The sequence below is a fragment of the Oncorhynchus masou genome, chromosome 30 (genome assembly GCF_036934945.1).
Source record: "Oncorhynchus masou masou isolate Uvic2021 chromosome 30, UVic_Omas_1.1, whole genome shotgun sequence".
In the NCBI taxonomy this organism is placed as follows: Eukaryota; Metazoa; Chordata; class Actinopteri; order Salmoniformes; family Salmonidae; genus Oncorhynchus; species Oncorhynchus masou.
In genome coordinates, this window is record NC_088241.1 from 40,232,294 (window position 1) to 40,249,100 (window position 16,807).

Sequence of the window (16,807 nt, forward strand, 5' to 3'; positions counted from 1 at the left end):
TGTTCCAGTGTTCAGTTGTGTTTTTGAATAAATAAATATGGACGCTTACCACACTGCGTTTTGGTCCAATCCTTACTCCTCCTCAGACGAAGACGAGGAAATCCTTTACACAACTACTTGGTTGCAAGCATTGGTTAAACATCAGGGGAAATTTCAGAGTGACAACTAAAAATACAATTTCGTAACATTAAACATTCTTGAAAATGCAAGTGTCTTACACCCTTCAAAAGATTAGAATCTTGGTAATCAAACTACGTTTTCCAATTTAAAATAGCTATTAGAGAGAACAAATCCCATGCTTTTGTTTGAGAAGAGCAATCAAGAACAGAAACATTTTCTGCCATGACAGTTTTTAGACTTTCACATCTGAAGGTAAAATTATGACTTACATTCTGATATCTTGCTCTTATTTCTCTTCCTGAGTATCCCATTGATCGAATGAAGTGCGGTTTTCTTTGATAAAATCCATTTTTATAGCCTAAATCTAAACATTTTGTAAACTATTTGTGCCGGGAATTCCATCTCTATCATTTTTTTACGGAGCATTCGGCGTGATTCGCCCATGTAAACAATCATTTATATAGTCATGGTGGGTTTCAGTGCATTCCTCTGGATGTTTGCAAAACAGTCAAACAACGTTGTTTTTTTTGCAGGGAGAATTGACCGAAGTGAGCTGATTTGAAGACAACGATAAATGACTACCTGACGCACCAATAATTTTAGCGAAGCTTCATTGATTGACTATATTTCTGCCCAATGACCACTGATCTTCTTGAAATCTAGCTGGGTAGATTGCCAATGAGCTGAGGTAAATGCCAGTATGTAATGGTTTGGGGTTGGACCACAATTCCTTGGTTGTAATCGCGCAGGGAACTCCATTTCGCCTTGATGATCAGAGGGGTTGCTATAAGGCTTTTTACGCGCAGCTGTATTTCGGAAAGTTGTAGTTTCAACGATTTAATTGAAGATATCCTGGCAAATACTTTATGTAAAGCGAAGTCAAACTCTAAAGTAAAAGTGAAAGTGAGACAGATTTTTTGTTTGAGGAATCTTGGAGTGTTATGATTCAAACGAACTGAGCTGCTGTTTCTGCAAGGACAGGACGTACTTCTGGACGGGTAAGTGCTAATCCCGTTTTATGAAATATAAAAATATATATATTATATATAAAAAATATATATATATTTTTTTTTTGCTATGAAATGTGTAGTTTGTTTTTGTGCGTTGGTTTGTTTGGGTGTGTGTGTGTGTGTGTGTGTATATATATATATATATATATATATCAAACTCTAAAGTAAAAGTGAAAGTGAGACATACATATATATATATATATATGTATGTATGTATGTGTATATATATATATATATATATATATATATATATATATATATATATATATGTCTCACTTTCACTTTTACTTTAGATTTTGACTTCGCTTTACATATATATATATATACACAACAATGGCCGGAGTTGAATGGAACACGAGTGACTGTTCCCTCTGCTCTATACAATCAATACATATATGTTTATTTTATGTGGTGATAAAAGGCTCATACAATACAAATCTTTTTTTAAATGTTTTCTTTCACAGTGATAGCGACTCCGACTGGGAGGCCCCGGTGCCAAGCAGCCCGCTCTACCTGTGCCACCAGTGGTGTTCATATGCCACAGTTCATTACTGCAGGCATGACTGTGCCTCAGAGCCAAAAGGGCACAGCATGGAGGCGTCGTTGTGTTCTGTGTCACATGAAATGCACCACTTGTTCAGTTTGCCTCTGCTTTACATCAGAAAGAGACTGCTATGGGACATGGCACAGGCAACAAAATATTATGACGAGGACTTCCAAGGGGTGTGTACTGTTTTTTTTATATTTATTTTCTAATATTTTTTGAAACATTTTTTTGTCTGTGTGTGTGTTAGAATTGCTTTTTGATATGTTGTATATTGTTATTTGCACTGCTTTATATAGTTATAGGTAATTTCACCAATTCGGCCACTTGGGTACATTTGGGGAACTTGTGTGGGACACCTGGGTGACTTCATGCTAAATGTCATGTAGCTCACCCATTCCTGAAGTTATCATTCTCAAGCTTTGCACACCTACAGATGCCCTCTTGTGTTATCCATCAAAATGATCTCCAGCATCCTATCTGACTGTGTGGCTATTCTAGTACATGTGAAAGATGATACTACAACAATAAAAAACAGAAAACGTATTCTCTTTCTTTCTCTTTTTTTCCACCAGATCTACTGTGTTATATTCTCCTACATTCAATTAACATTTCCACAAACTTCAGAATGTTTCCATTCAAATGATACCAACAATATGCATACCCTTGCCTCTGGGGCTGAGATACAGGCAGTTAGATTTGGGTATGTCTTCAGGCGGAAATTGAGAACAAAGGGTTGCAGCCATAACAGGTTTTACCATAGTATGGTTGTTTTCCTTAAAAAGAGCAAGGTTTGTTGTTCATGCTGGGTTATTGTGTTATCACCCAACCGCTCAGATCAGAAGACTGAGCAGTTGCTTTCAGTTAGTTATTTTCTGGAAACCCATGAGAGTAAATGTTAATGTGTTGTATTGTTATGAACTGTTACTTTTAAATACTGATACTTATGTAGTGTTAATGATGCTTTCATAAGTGCATGAGATCTGTATATGTAATGAATAGTTGTCTGATATAGTGATATATAGGGAAATAAAGCATTGAGCCAATTGTGTTGAAAATTGGCTTGTTACTAGTTGCACCTGGTCAAAATAATTTAGAAAAGCCAAATTAATATATACTATGTCACAAACGCTGAACAAGATGATCGGGATGAACCTAGGAGCGATGTGCCACTACAACGCGAAGAGGCTGACACTAATCTCCATCAAGGAGGTTGCCGAGAATGGAGCTGTCAATTGCCGGGGAGCAGGAGCAACTTCAACAGCAGCAGCAACAACAACAACAGCCGTCAGACCAGAAACCATGATCAGTCTGGAATTCAGCAGGGCAGTTCTTCAAAGAGATATGGACTTTATGCCGTCTGACCTGAACTGCCTGGTGAAACCCCAGTGCCAAATTAATAATTTGAAGCCAGTTTCAAGGCTCCCCAGTTACAAGAACACTGTAAGACAAGCTCCCATTTAACAAGTTCACAACAATTCCACTCTGACACAGAATCCAAAGTAGTTACAGTCCAATTCCACAAGAAACCATCCAAGAGTATGGCAAAGAAGTTTAGTTACACCGTTTTGCCACCTTCGTGTTAGTGGCTAGGAGAGTTCCGGAAGAAGACAACGTCAGGACTGGGGCACGAAAATGGCTTGTTCAATTCAGACCAGACCCAACAGGAATGGGCGGAGTCCAACATCTCCCCGGGCCACTATTACAGCATCCCAAACTGTGCAGGAACAGCGGTCAACTGGGCCATCTGGCTGCAATGCCTGCACAGCCATCATCTGCAGGATCTGTAAAGGGGACCATTCCATCACGGACTATAATTCCACACAACCCTGCAAACTGTGTGGAAAATTGTCCACTTTTGTAAAAACCTGGATAATTACTATGCTGGCAGGGAAAGGGCCAACACCCACACCACCATCCCCAATAACCAAAATCACAACCACCCACCCACTCCAGCAGACAACAGTAATGAAGACCCATACCCAGAGCTTGACACAGGCACCAGCCAAACCATCACTCAACATGTCCTAGAAATGTTCCCCACCCCGTCACCACCCAAGATATCCCTGAAACAGGCTCCACCCCTATCGGCCCCTCCACCTCTAAACCCCTAACAAATCCTTTCCTTGCCACCTCCACCCCTCCAAACCGCTGGTCAAAGGAGAGCCGGTTTCAAGAGAGACCATAGAACCTGAAGAACCCATCACCTTAGGTCTTAAATGACAACCCAAACTGACAAACAACAGACCAGACCAGAAGACCAGCCTAAAACCTAAACCCCAATGCCAGCAAACACATCTCACAAAACCCCCTATCCCCTCTGAGATACCGTTACCCCCTTCTAGACTCCAGTTCCTGCACAGTTTGGCATTCCGTAGTATGTTGTTTCCCAGTGTGATGGGGCTGGGGAGTTGTTGGACTACACCCACTCCGATTGGTTCCAGTCTTAACAGGTCAAGACATTTTTATGCCCCAGTCCATACATTTACTTTGTCCAGGATGCATTCATTCTGAAAACTGTAGTGTTCAACTTCATTAGACTCTGTGTCGGAAAGGGGGTATGCTCTGAGTTTGTCAAACGGGGCTGAATCTTTGCACTTTCTGAATGTTGACCAACATTTTTCTAGTAACTGCCGGGTTTTGAAACTGGCTTCAAATTATTCCTGTTACCCTGGGGTTTCCCCATTCAGTTCAAGTCAGACGGCACAAAGTAATCACATCTCTGGTGAATTGCCCTTTTGAATTCCAGGCGGGTTATAGTTTCTGGTGTTGTAATTGTTGTGGCTGCTCTCGGTAGCTTCCTTGTTGGGGATTAGTGTCAGACTTACTGCTCTGTTGCATTGAATTGCTCCTGTGTTCCTCCTGGTCATCTTGTTCAGCTGATTGGTGATGGTTTCTGGGTCGTCTCCAGTCCTGCAGGCAGAGAAAGGACAAATCTCAGAGCGGGCAGACACACATGGAATCCTGTGACCTGTAGGCCAATGGAGGCACTCTCCTGTGGTCTGCTCGCTCCAGGCGTAGGTTAGTGTCTTTGGTCATTCCTCTGGGTGTAGGTTGGTGGTAATGCCTTCTCGTCTATTCCGGGTGGTTGGCATCTGCTGGTCCTGGTCTAGTCGATGGTGGCATGAGAAAGAGTGTGCTGAGGGCTGCAGGCCAAGGGTAGAGAGAGTAAGGCTCACCTCGGCAGCACTCTACTCGCCTCAAGGACTGCAGTCTGTGATCTCCTCCCCAGGCAGCTGGTTCTGAATGCTGGGGGCATCTGGGGTGGTCCGTGGACTGGGGAGTCAGGTCGGGCTGCGGTCAAGCCACTGTTAACTTCCGTACTCCTCAGTCCTTCAGGCTTTCCTGACCTTTTCTACTGTACCAGAAAGGCTGCTCAAGCCACTGTTACTGTTGCTGCCTCTTGGTCCGTCCAAATAAAAGGATAGAGTGTAGATAGAGAGGAGAAAGGGACACAACCCCAGCAAAATCTCCACCTCACAGGGTTTTTGCGTATTAAAGATAAAGCAGAGTCATTAGAAGTTTAAGGTAAATGTATTTGGTTATTCCAACATTTCAAAGAGAGGCCAAACAAACAGTAGAACCCCATTCCTCACAACTCCAGAACTGAGATGACAATGACTCAAACTGGACAAACATGACCAAACATAAAAGACCAGACAAACAATAGACCAACAAGAGACCAGACCAGAAGACCACCCAAGAACCCAAACCCCAACGCCAGCAAACACGACCTGTAAAAACCACTATCCCCTCCAAGAAACTGCCTCCCCCTCCTAGACCCCTCACAATTCCACCTCCTTCCCCCCAGTCCATTACTTCCTCTGACTGCTCCTCCCTACCCCTTAGTGTCCCTGATTCACTAGTTAACATCTGCTAACCATGTGTATGTGACAAAAACCTCCCGTGGAGCAGAAGGGCGAAAGCTCGCTTGATCTTGATTTTCAGTATGAATACAGACCGTGAAAGCGGGGCCTCACGATCCTTCTAACTTTTTGGGTTGTAAGTGCCTTTGACTCCTTCCCCCTGCTTCATAGTGTCGTGGAACATTACAACATTAGTCATGCTATCCCGTGTTTTACTGCTTATAGAATTGTGTCTGGAGCTGGGCATAGTGTGTAGGGAGCAGGAAAGAGACTGGGGCTCGCAGGTCGTCTGGGCTCAGCCTCAGGGTACTGAGGTAAGATCCCAGCCAGAACCGTGTGAGGGCCTGTGTCTTGTTGTTGACTGGGGAGGTGGCAAGAGTGAGATGTAACGCTGTGTAGCTGCTGCCCAGAAACAAGTAGAGGTCAGGCAAGCCTTACCCCCCCCCCTTGGACCTGGGCCTCTTGACCACCTCCCTTCTCAGTCTCTCCCACTTGCTTCCCCACAGGAAGTAAAACAGCATCCGTCCCAGAGCTAAAAGAGTTATTTGTGGGGGGATAAAGCAGAACAGATTAATAAAAGCACAGGTAAAATCACAGCTTTAATGATTTAAAACCTTGCTCTCAAAAGTCAACTGTCGAAGTCCCCACTCCAATTACCACTCCCTTCTCCCTCCCGTTCAAAATTTACTCTTAGTACCCTTATGTCAGTCATTTTAACAGTTAGTAGTAGTCTGGTCAAGTCTGGGTCAGTCTGAAAAATTGTGCCTCTGTCTTTTCTCTGTTCATTCTCACCTCAGAGCCCGTACCAGTCTGCCCTGTCCAGGGTCCTGTCTACAGATAAAAGGTCAGACCGTAAAATATTGACATTGTCCATGTAAAAGATGCACTTGGTGGTCACCCCTCCCCACTCCCCGGAATACCCACTCCACTGATACGTTGGTCCCTTCTCAAGACCTGTGCCAGTTGTCCAATACAGGCCACAAACAGAAGAGGAGATAACGGACAGCCCTTAAGGACGCCGCCGTGTACTCCCACCCCTTTCGACAAATGCCCATTTACAAGGATTTTGATGGTGATATCCCCATACAGCAGTCCCACCCAAGCTAAGAACCTGTCCGGGAAGCCATTTTTTTGCAGTTCCTTGAAGAGGTACTGGTACGAGACCTGATCAAAAGCTTTTTCAAAATCTAAATTTAGGACTACAAGCCACATGTTTCTGTCTCTCACATAACAGATGGAATCTCTGATCAGTACCAGGCAGGCAGTGATACTCCTTCCGGGAATGGCACAGGTTTGGTCCGGGTGAATCACCTTCCCTAAAACAGAAAACATTCTGAGTATTAAAACCTTGGTAAAAGTTTCAAATCAAAATTTAAAAGGGTAATTGGTCTTCAGTTCTTCAGGTCAGTCCTGTCATTTGTTATGTAAAATAGTTACGATCCCTACTCTAAAACTGTCAGGTAGTCTGTCAAGGTGTTCAGAGTCAGTAAAAACAGTCAGAAGTTCTTCTGCTAAAACATCCCAAAAGGTCAGATAAAATTCCAAGGGGAGGCCATCCTCCCCCGGTGACTTACCCCTCTTAAAATGTTTCAGTCGTAGGTCGATTTCTGTCCTCATCAGGTCTTTTGTTAGGTTGTCTGTGTTGGGTAAGGTCCTGTCGATGTGTGTTAAAACGTCCCCCATGGTTTCCTCACACACATCCTTTACTCCAAACAGTTCCCCATAATAATCCTTGGCTACTATCTTTATTCCTTCTGTATATGTTTTTAAAACCCCATCTTTGTTTTTTAAAGTAGTCATTATACTCCCTTTACTAACTTTTTTCTTTAAAAAAGTACCTTGTGCACTTCTCCCCTTCGAATTCCCTTTCCCTTCTTAAAATAACCCCCTACTTTTCTGTTCTGCTAAAAATGCCATTTCCTTTTTTACTTCTTTAGTTTCATGGTTAAAATCAAAGCCCTGTTGACCTAGATTAAAATACCTTTCCAGTCGCCTCTGCAGTCCCACCATGAGTCTATCTTTTTCTTTACAATTCTCCTTTCCTATCTCTCTAAATAAGGTCCTCGTCCTACCTTTCACCATTTCCCACCACTGTGCTCGTATGTCAAAGAAGTCCTGTAGAGTCTGCCACTGGCTGAACTGCTCCCTGTACTGACTAACTACTCTATCATCTACTAAAAGGGAGCCGTTCAGTTTCCAGGGCCCTCTTCCCACAGTCACACCCGATGTTAGTGGAAGGGTGCACGTCAGCATTACGTGATCTGAGAAGAAAGTAGGGGTTTTTCTAGCACCAGTTGGGAAACAGTCCCGGGTAAACAGATAATCAATGCAAGAGGCTCTGGTGCGGTCACCAATGGTCATGTTGAAGCCCTCCTCTCTTGGATTCAGGGTTTTAAAACAGTCAGTCAGTTTAAAATCCCTGCACAACCCTTGCAATAAAGCACTTGGCCTATCTACCTTAAAATCCTCTCCCGCCCCTCTCCCGTCTGCTCTACTTAAAACACAATTGAAATCCCCGCCCACCACTAGAGGATCCCTCCCTAGGATGTGGGACTGCAGGTCTTCTAAAAGTGCGCACCGGTCATGTTTGTCATTAAAACCATACACTATTAGCACATTAAAATCCCCATAAAAGTGCAATTGGCTAAAAGAGCACGCCCACCTACCACCACCGTGCTCCCCCTCACCACTACCTGTGGGGTCTTGATTAAAATGGCAACCCTGTCATTCTTATTACATTTGGAACCACTCCAAATGGAAGGTCCATGCTGCCACTTATCCTCCCATTTCCTGTAAGAAGATAAAAAGGGTAGACCGCATTCCTGTAATAAAAACACATCTGAGTTAAACCTTTCTAAAAAGGATAAACCCGACTGTGCTCTTATTTGTGTTTTTTACACTCCTAACATTTATAGTGGTGATTTTAAAAGATATAAAAGGTTGAGTAAAAACAGTGATAAAAGAAAAGAAGGCATTTTAAATACTGTTAATAAAAGGGGTTACTTTTCAGGTACTTTCTCTCTCTTCCTCTGGGGCAAGGGGGGATGGCAGGGAGAGGAGGAACTTTTTAAGGCTATAGGTTCCCCTACAGGAACTCCACCACCCCCCCCCGTTCAGCTGAAACGGTGGCGCAGGGAATGCAAAAATATTCTTAAAAATATTTAACCTCCACACATTAACAAGTCCGATAGCTCAAATGAAAGATTAACACCTTGTTCATCTACCCAGTGTGTCAGATTTTTTAAATGTTTTACGGCGAAAACACAGCATATATTTATGTTAGACCACCACCAAAACAAAGAAAAAACGTAGGCATTTTGTCCAGCAAAATATAAATTGACAAAAGCAGGATTAAAAAATAATAATTCACTAACCTCTTGAAAATCTTCATCAGATGACAGTCATATGACATGTTACACAGTACATTTATGTTTTGTTCGATAATATGCATTTTATATCCATAAATCTCGGTTTACATTGATGCCATGTTCAGAAAATTCTCCAAAATATCCAGAGGAATTATAGAAAGCTATGCCAGATAACAGAAATACTCATCATAAACTTTGACTAAAGATACATGTTCTACATATAATTAAAAAGATACACTGGTTCTTAAGACATGTTAAACTGGAAAAAGAAGCAGTCATGGTTTTAACTAATCTCCGCTCTCTTCTCTCTCTTGGGCAGGAGCAGGAACCAGTGTGTCCAGTACGCGAGCTTGCTATAGGCGAGCCCATAACGGTTTGGCATGACGTGGCCCATCTTGCTCTCCTTAACCGGTACTGGGACCTGCTCTGGATGGTCGCCTATGAGATCCTCCTGGTCAGGGCAGTTATGCACTCCCCGGGCATGGCGAGGATATCTGCATGCCCCCGACCAGGCTGTGGCCAAGAGGAGTCGGTGAGGCACTTGGAGTGCAGAGCCGCCAGGGACCTGTGGAAGGAAGCAGGCCCCTTGATCTCCCTGTGTCTGCCAGCTAATGCCTCAGCTCGTGCTGTATGGATTGGGCTGAAGGCAGGGTAGCTTAGTGGTTAGAGCGTTGGACTAGTAACCTGAAGGTTGCAAGTTCAAACCCCCGAGCTGACAAGGTACAAATCTGTCGTTCTTCCCCTGAACAGGAAGTTAACTCACTGTTCCCAGGCCGTCATTGAAAATAAGAATTTGTTATTAACTGACTTGCCTGGTTAAATAAAGGTAAAATTAAAATTAAAAGGCCTATTCCACCGAAGGCCTTCACCAAGCTCTGGAGGATGCACTGTGGTCCTCCCGCAACCTGCTGGTTGCGAAATGAGTAGACAGTGGCCATGGTAGCCACAGAAGCCCTGGGGTGGTATAGAAGAAAGGGGGCCTCGACCCCAGGCAATGGGTTCCCCTCAACACCCAAGGCCCCAGCGGCCATGGCCTGACAGCGCTGTGGTGCCTAGGGGAGGGAGACAGCGCTGTGGTGCCTAGGGGAGGGATCCTCTCTGGGCCCCGAAGGACAGGACGGTGATTGATTCAGAAGAGCAGGAGGAGTCGAGTTTGATAAGGACTCACCCCGGTCCTGTATAAAGGACCAAAGACAACTTTTTAACAAAGTGACTTTTTAACATGTTTTCCATGTCATAAAAAGTTTTCGTTTTGTTAAATCATTTGTAAGAATTTCATGTTTTACATAGAAAGTACTTTTATTTCTGGTAGTTTTTATTGGTTTTAACATGTACTTTTTAACAAATGTATATGTGATATCCAAAGAGCTGTTTTTATGCTTTTATGCCTTTATATGTGTAAAAAATGACGTACAAAAATATGTATGAGCTGTTTTAAAGGAAATTGGATTGTAAAACTTTTCCAAAATAATAAAATGGCAAAAACAATGTTCACTAAAACCCTGTCCTGCAACATTTCTATAATTCATGCCTTACCTTTGAAGATCTTCTTTTGTTGGCACTCCAATATGTCCAATAAACATCATAAATGGTCCTTTTGTTTGATTAATTTTGTCGTTATATATCCAAAATATCCATTTAGATGGCACGTTTAATCATGAAAAACACCGGTTCCAAGTTGCGCGACATGACTACAAAATGTCTCATAAGTTACCTGTAATCTTTGTCCGAACATTCCAAACAACTTTCCTATTACAACTTTAGGTGTTTGTTATCGTAAATAATCGATACAGGATGAAAACAATGTTCAACAGCGTTCAATACAGGATGAAAACAATGTGCAGCGAGCATTTTGGGACTAGGGGGCAGTATTTAGATTTTTGGATGAAAAACATACCCAAAATGAAACTGCCTATTTCCCATACCCAGAATCTAGAATATATATATAATTTCAGATTAGGATAGAAAACACTCTAAACTTTCCAAAACTGTCAAAATATTGTATGTGAGTATAACAGAACTTATATTGCAGGCGAAAACCTGAGGAAAATCAAAGCAGGAAGTGGCCTCTATTTTGAAATCTCCATGTTCCATAGCCTGCCTTCACCCCATTTAAAGGGTTATCAACCAGATTCCTTTTCCTATCGCTTCCTCAAGGCGTCAACAGTCTTTAGACATAGTTTCAGGCTTTTATTTTGAAAAATGAGCAAGAAAGATAACTTTGCATCAGTGGATAGCTGGGTGTTAGCATGAGTTTTGCTTGCGCAACAAAGTAGGAGAGAGATGTTCTAACATAAACGCTTGTTATGCTTTCGCCGAAAAGCTGTATTGAAATCTGACACGCCAGATTAACAACAAGCTAAGCTGTGTTTTGTTATATTGCACTTGTGATTTGATGAAAATGAAATATGTTTCGTAATTTCATTTGAAATTGGCACGCTGTAATCCTGCAGGTGTTGATGAAAATTATCCCGCTAAAGGGATGGATGCATCAAGAAGTTATTGTGCAAAACTGCTCCAGCTGCTTCAAGTTGGATGGGTTCCACTGGTGTACAGAAATCTTTAAATTATACAACAGATTCTCAATTGGATTGTGGTCTGGGCTTTGACTAGACCATTCCAAGACATTTAGATGTTTCCCCTTAAACCACTCAAGTGTTGCTTTAGCAGTATAACAATTGTCCTGCTGTAAGGTAAACCTCATCCCAGTCTCAAATCTCTGGAAGACTGAAACAGGTATCCCTCAAGAATTTCCCTGTATTCAGCTCCATCCATCATTCCTTTAATACTGAGCAGTTTCCCAGTCCCTGTAGATGAAAAACATCCCCACAGCATGATGCTGCCACCACCATGCTTCACTGTGGGTATGGTGTTCTCGGGGTGATGAAAGGTGTTGGGTTTGCGCCAGACATAGCATTTTCCTTGATGGCCAAAAAGCTACATTTTACCAGAGTAACTTCTTCCATATGTTTGGGGAGTCTCCCACATTCCTTTTGGCAAACACCAAATGTGTTTGCTTATTCTTTTCATTAAGCAATGGCTTTTTTTCTGGCAACTCTTCTGTAAAACCCAGCTCTGTAGAGTGTATGGCTTAAAGTGGTCCTACAGCAGCTCCTTAAGGGTTATCTTTGGTCTCTTTGTTGCCTCTCAGATTAATGCCCTCCTTGCTTGGTCTGTGAGTTTAGGTGGGCGGCCATCTCTTGGCAGTTTTGTTGTGGTGCCATGTTCTTTTAAAAAATGTATAAATGGATTTAATTTTGCTCTGTGAGATGTTCAACATTTCGGTTATTATTTTATAACCCAACCCTGATCTGTACTTCTCCACAACTTTGTCCCTGACCTGTTTGGAGAGCTCCTTGTCTTCAAATTGATGCTTGCTTGGTGGTGTTACAGACTTTGGGGCATTTAAGAACAGGTGTATATTTACTGAGCTCATGTGACACTTAGATTGCACACAGGTGGACTTTATTTAACTTTATGTGACTTCTGAAACCACATCTTAAAACCTGTTCGGGCTAGGGGCAGTATTTTCACATCTGGATGAAAAGTGTGCCCATTTTAAAATGCCTTCTACTAGGCCCAGAAGTCAGGATATGCATATTGTTAGTAGATTTGGATAGAAAACACTCTGAAGTTTCTAAAACTGTTTGAATGATGTCTGTGAGTATAACATAATTTATTTGGCAGGCGATGCCCGGAGGACAAACCATTCAGGATTTTCTTTTTGTTGAGGTCGCTCTCTTTTCAATGTGTTTTCATTGAGATTCTAGATTATTGAGGGACTTTCGTGCAGTTCCTATCGCTTCCACTGGATGTCAACAGTCTTTAGAAATTGGTTGGGGTTATTCCTTTGTGTAATGAAGAAGTACGGCCATCCAGAACGAGGGTAACTTGATGTGTACTCTTTGATAGAGGCGCTTAAATATTCGGCAAATATCCCAGTGGCTAGATGTGCCAAGCTTATAGAGACATTCCCCAAGAGACTTGCAGCTGTAATTGCTGCCAAAGGTGGCTCTACAAAGTATTGACTTTGGGGTGGTGAATATTTATGCACTCTCAAGTTCTGTTTTTTTGTCTTATTTCTTGTCTGTTTCACAAATAGCTTATTTTTCTCTCATTTTGTGCACAAATTTGCTTACCTCCAGGGGGGTGATTATTTCTCATTTTCCAAGATAATCCACTCAACATGTGTGGCATATAAAGAAGCTGGTTAAACAGCATGATAATTACAGAGGCGCACCTTGTGCTAGGGACAATGAAAGGCCACTTTAAAATGTGCAATTTTGTCACACAACACAATGTCACAGATGTCTCAAGTTTTGAGGGAGCATGCAATTGGCATGATGACTGCAGGAATGTCGACCAGAGCTTTTGCCAGATAATTTAATGTTAATTTCTCTTTTAGCCACCTCCAACATCAATTTAGTGAATTGGCAGTACGTCCAACAAGCCTCACAACCGCAGACCACGTGTATGGAGCGGTTTGCTCCCCCACACATTGTGAATAGAGTGCCCCATGATGGCAGTGGGGTTATGGTATGGGCAGGCATAAGCTACGGACAATGAACACAATTGCATTTTATCAATGACAATTTGAATGCAAAGAGATATCGTGATGAGATCATTAGGCCCATTGTCGTGCCATTCGTCCTCTGCCATCACCTCATGTTTCAGCATAATAATGTACTGATCCACGCCCCAATGTTACCGATGTATACTATACATATGTTTATTTCCAGTTATGTAAAATCCATAGATTAAGATCTAACACATTTATTTCATTTGACTGATTTCCTTATATGAACTGTAAATCAGTAAAAAATAAATAATTGTTGCGTGTTACATTAACATTTTTAATCAGTATTGAATCAGCCCTGTTGTTGACGGCTGTAGTGCTGGTTGTTGTGGAGCTGGGTTTGGCCATATGGGATGTACCGGCTTTATGTTGGGATCAGGGAGGGATTGAGCAGTAATGGGTGGGCATTGTTGGGGAGAGTACTGTGATCCCACAGGATTCGTCTGATGAGCCGGGATTTGATTCATCTGCTCCGTCTATCGATTTGTTTTGGCCATACAGATCTCGAACTCCACTGTTGAAGCTCAACTTTTTCATTTTTAACCAATTCTGAGAAGCATAATACCTCTGAACACAATTTAATCTCCTCCTTCCATCTCTCGTCGTCCAAAACCTTTTCTTCTTCTGATCAAAGTTGCATGGTGGTGGATATATGGTTTTTGCTCGTCTATAATGTTGAAATGAAAATTGAATTATATCTGAAGAAAAATAGCAATTTTGCTGACCTTGTAGCCTGTAATTTGATGCAACCTCGACAAGTATAAGATAGAGGTTTCATTAATTAATTGATACATTCCATCTTTTGTGTGATGGAGATAAAGTGGGAAGAATACTTTCAGGTCTAACTTTCTGACATGTTGGACCAGACTCTCATCAGTGTATTTCACATCCATCCACAGCAGCCTCTCCTAAGAGACTTCAAACTGGAGCAGAAGCATGCAGTGTGCTGGACTGTACCCAATGAAGACAGATCCCCTCATGTTAGCCAATCCTGCGGGAGATTCAAGAGGCAGCCCTAATGACGAAGGACATGTGCTCGGAGCATGACAGTGAAGTATTTATCAATGGGTCCTGGTCAAAAGTAGTGCACTATATAGGGGATAGGGTGCAGATTGGGATGTAATCACAGGCTGAGTTGACTTCAAGGCCTTCGGGCTTGCAGGTTCCTTGAACAGACACAGAGAGTGGAACAGGGCAGGAAAGGGTCTGGCAAACATAATACTCAGGGGGTATCTGAATACAACACTGATGTACAATATACAGTCTGGTCTGTCTGTACTATTGGATAAAACAGGTGGTTGATCATTGAAATGGGTATTTTTTTGTCAATTAGACTTTTGCAGGAAACAGATATAGAAGAATATCCTGTAATAGACTATTACCTCAATCTTGAAAGGGTCAGTTTCCCTGACACTGATTTAGCCTTGTCCTGTACTACAACAAATTCAATTGAGAATCTCTTAGTGAAATGCAATAAAGAAATCGCCATGTAAGTCTCAAATATTATGAACGCTATCAGGAAATAATAGATCGATGAACGGGGAGTTAACACCTTGCATGCGGATTATGTACCGAGCAGGACTATATGTTCAAGTCACACCAGTGACGTACTATTGAACTTTTGCACTCACAATGGAATATCAGAGATCAAATAATGAACTGGTTTGGTCCACTGCTGGACAACAGTATGCAGAGCATGTTCGCTCTGGTGAGATAATTGACAGTTTAGAATCCCGACAGGGACAGTTGGGTGACGAGTGTGTTGTTTTCAAGAGTTTTTTTATGAATCCTCTTATTCATTTCTCAAAGGTTTCGTTCAAAATGGCAACTTATTTCATGTATAGGGTGCTATTTTGGAAGTGGCCCAAGTATGAAATTATGGTTCCGACTTTGAGTCTTTGGCAAACTTAAATGGCAGGACAGAGAGAAAGGCCTGGAGTGATGTTGTGCGGTCTCAGAGTGGGATGTTGAAAGAACCATGCAGGGATAATGTTGGATTCATCAAACTTATTATTTTCTTTAGACACAGACATTTGAATGCATTATTAACTTTAAGGTCAAGGCATTTACCGAAGCACTCCCGGGTGAGCAGAGCTGTATGGTGCTCAATCCTGCATACAAAAAATAAGCCCCACCGAATATTTTGTGGAGAACATACAATAGGGATGACTTATCACTGCAGAATGCTGTGGTAGCCATGCTGATTAAGTGTCTCTTGAACTTTAAATAATCACTGACTGTCACCAGAAAAGCACTCCCACACCATCACACCTCCTCCTCCGTTCTTCATGTTGGGAACCATACATGCAGAGATCATCTGTACCCCTACTCGGTGTCTCACAAAGACATGGCGGTTGGAACCAAAAATCTCAAATTTGGACTCATCAGACCAAAGGACAGATTTCCACTTGCCTATGGTCTACTGCTCTTGTTTCTTGGCCCAAGCAAGTCTCTTCTTCTTACCGGTGTCCTGCTAGTGGTGGTTTCTTTGCAGCAATTCAACCATGAAGGCCTGATTCACGCAGTCTCCTCTGAACAGTTGATGTTGAGATGTGTCTGTTTCTTGAACTCTTTGAGATGCAATCTGAGGTGCAGTTAATTGCCTTTAACATGCATACTGCAAACAGACCAAACTCATTTTGTCTCCTCTTTTTATCTTTGGTTGATGCGAAAAAACAAACATGGCGGTGCTCACAAACTACACATTGTTGGATTAATTTAGATTTCTTGATAGTTTTTAACTCAATAATTTTGATCAATGGTGAGTTCACCTGCGATGTGATGATATATAAATTGTAATTGCTATTAGCTAATTCATATTGTGGTTTCTGTCAGCCGAGAGTTATCTAAATATGACCGCTTGTGTGACATCAATCTTTCCTCAGTTAGAGCTAGGACTAAGGTAGCCTATATTTTCCGGTTGGATGATTGTGTATGCAGTCATTACTTCTGTGAATGTCTAATCATTGCATCCAAAAATAAATTGGTCACATTCAGGACATAACTTTGTAAGGACTGTGTTTGTGCAAAATGTTTCTCTGAAAAAAATAGTGTGACGAGCTGACTGTTGCGTCAATCGAATCTGGACATTCTAAATAAGCATTCCAATCACACTGGTTTGAGCGTATGCTGCAGGGATCAGTGTAGAATGATCACACCCGTTTGTTGGTACGTGTGAAAAGGTTAAGTGGTCTGTCGTAAAGGTAGATCTTTTTTACTTACCAGGTACATATGGCTTTGTCACTGTGGTGGTACACTTTTGTACCTGTGGATTGTATGTAAGAAAGGTACAGTTGAAGTCAGAAGTTAAGATACACTTAGGT

The 16,807-nt window shown here is 42.0% G+C and overlaps 1 long non-coding RNA gene across 1 annotated transcript; it reads left to right on the forward strand.

Moving 5' to 3' along the window:
* The first annotated feature begins 868 nt into the window (after positions 1-868).
* Positions 869-2,675, forward strand: LOC135523159 (uncharacterized). The gene is made up of 3 exons (XR_010452788.1): positions 869-1,118; positions 1,595-1,853; positions 2,250-2,675. It is a non-coding gene; the product is annotated as an uncharacterized LOC135523159 (long non-coding RNA).
* The last annotated feature ends 14,132 nt before the right edge of the window (positions 2,676-16,807 follow it).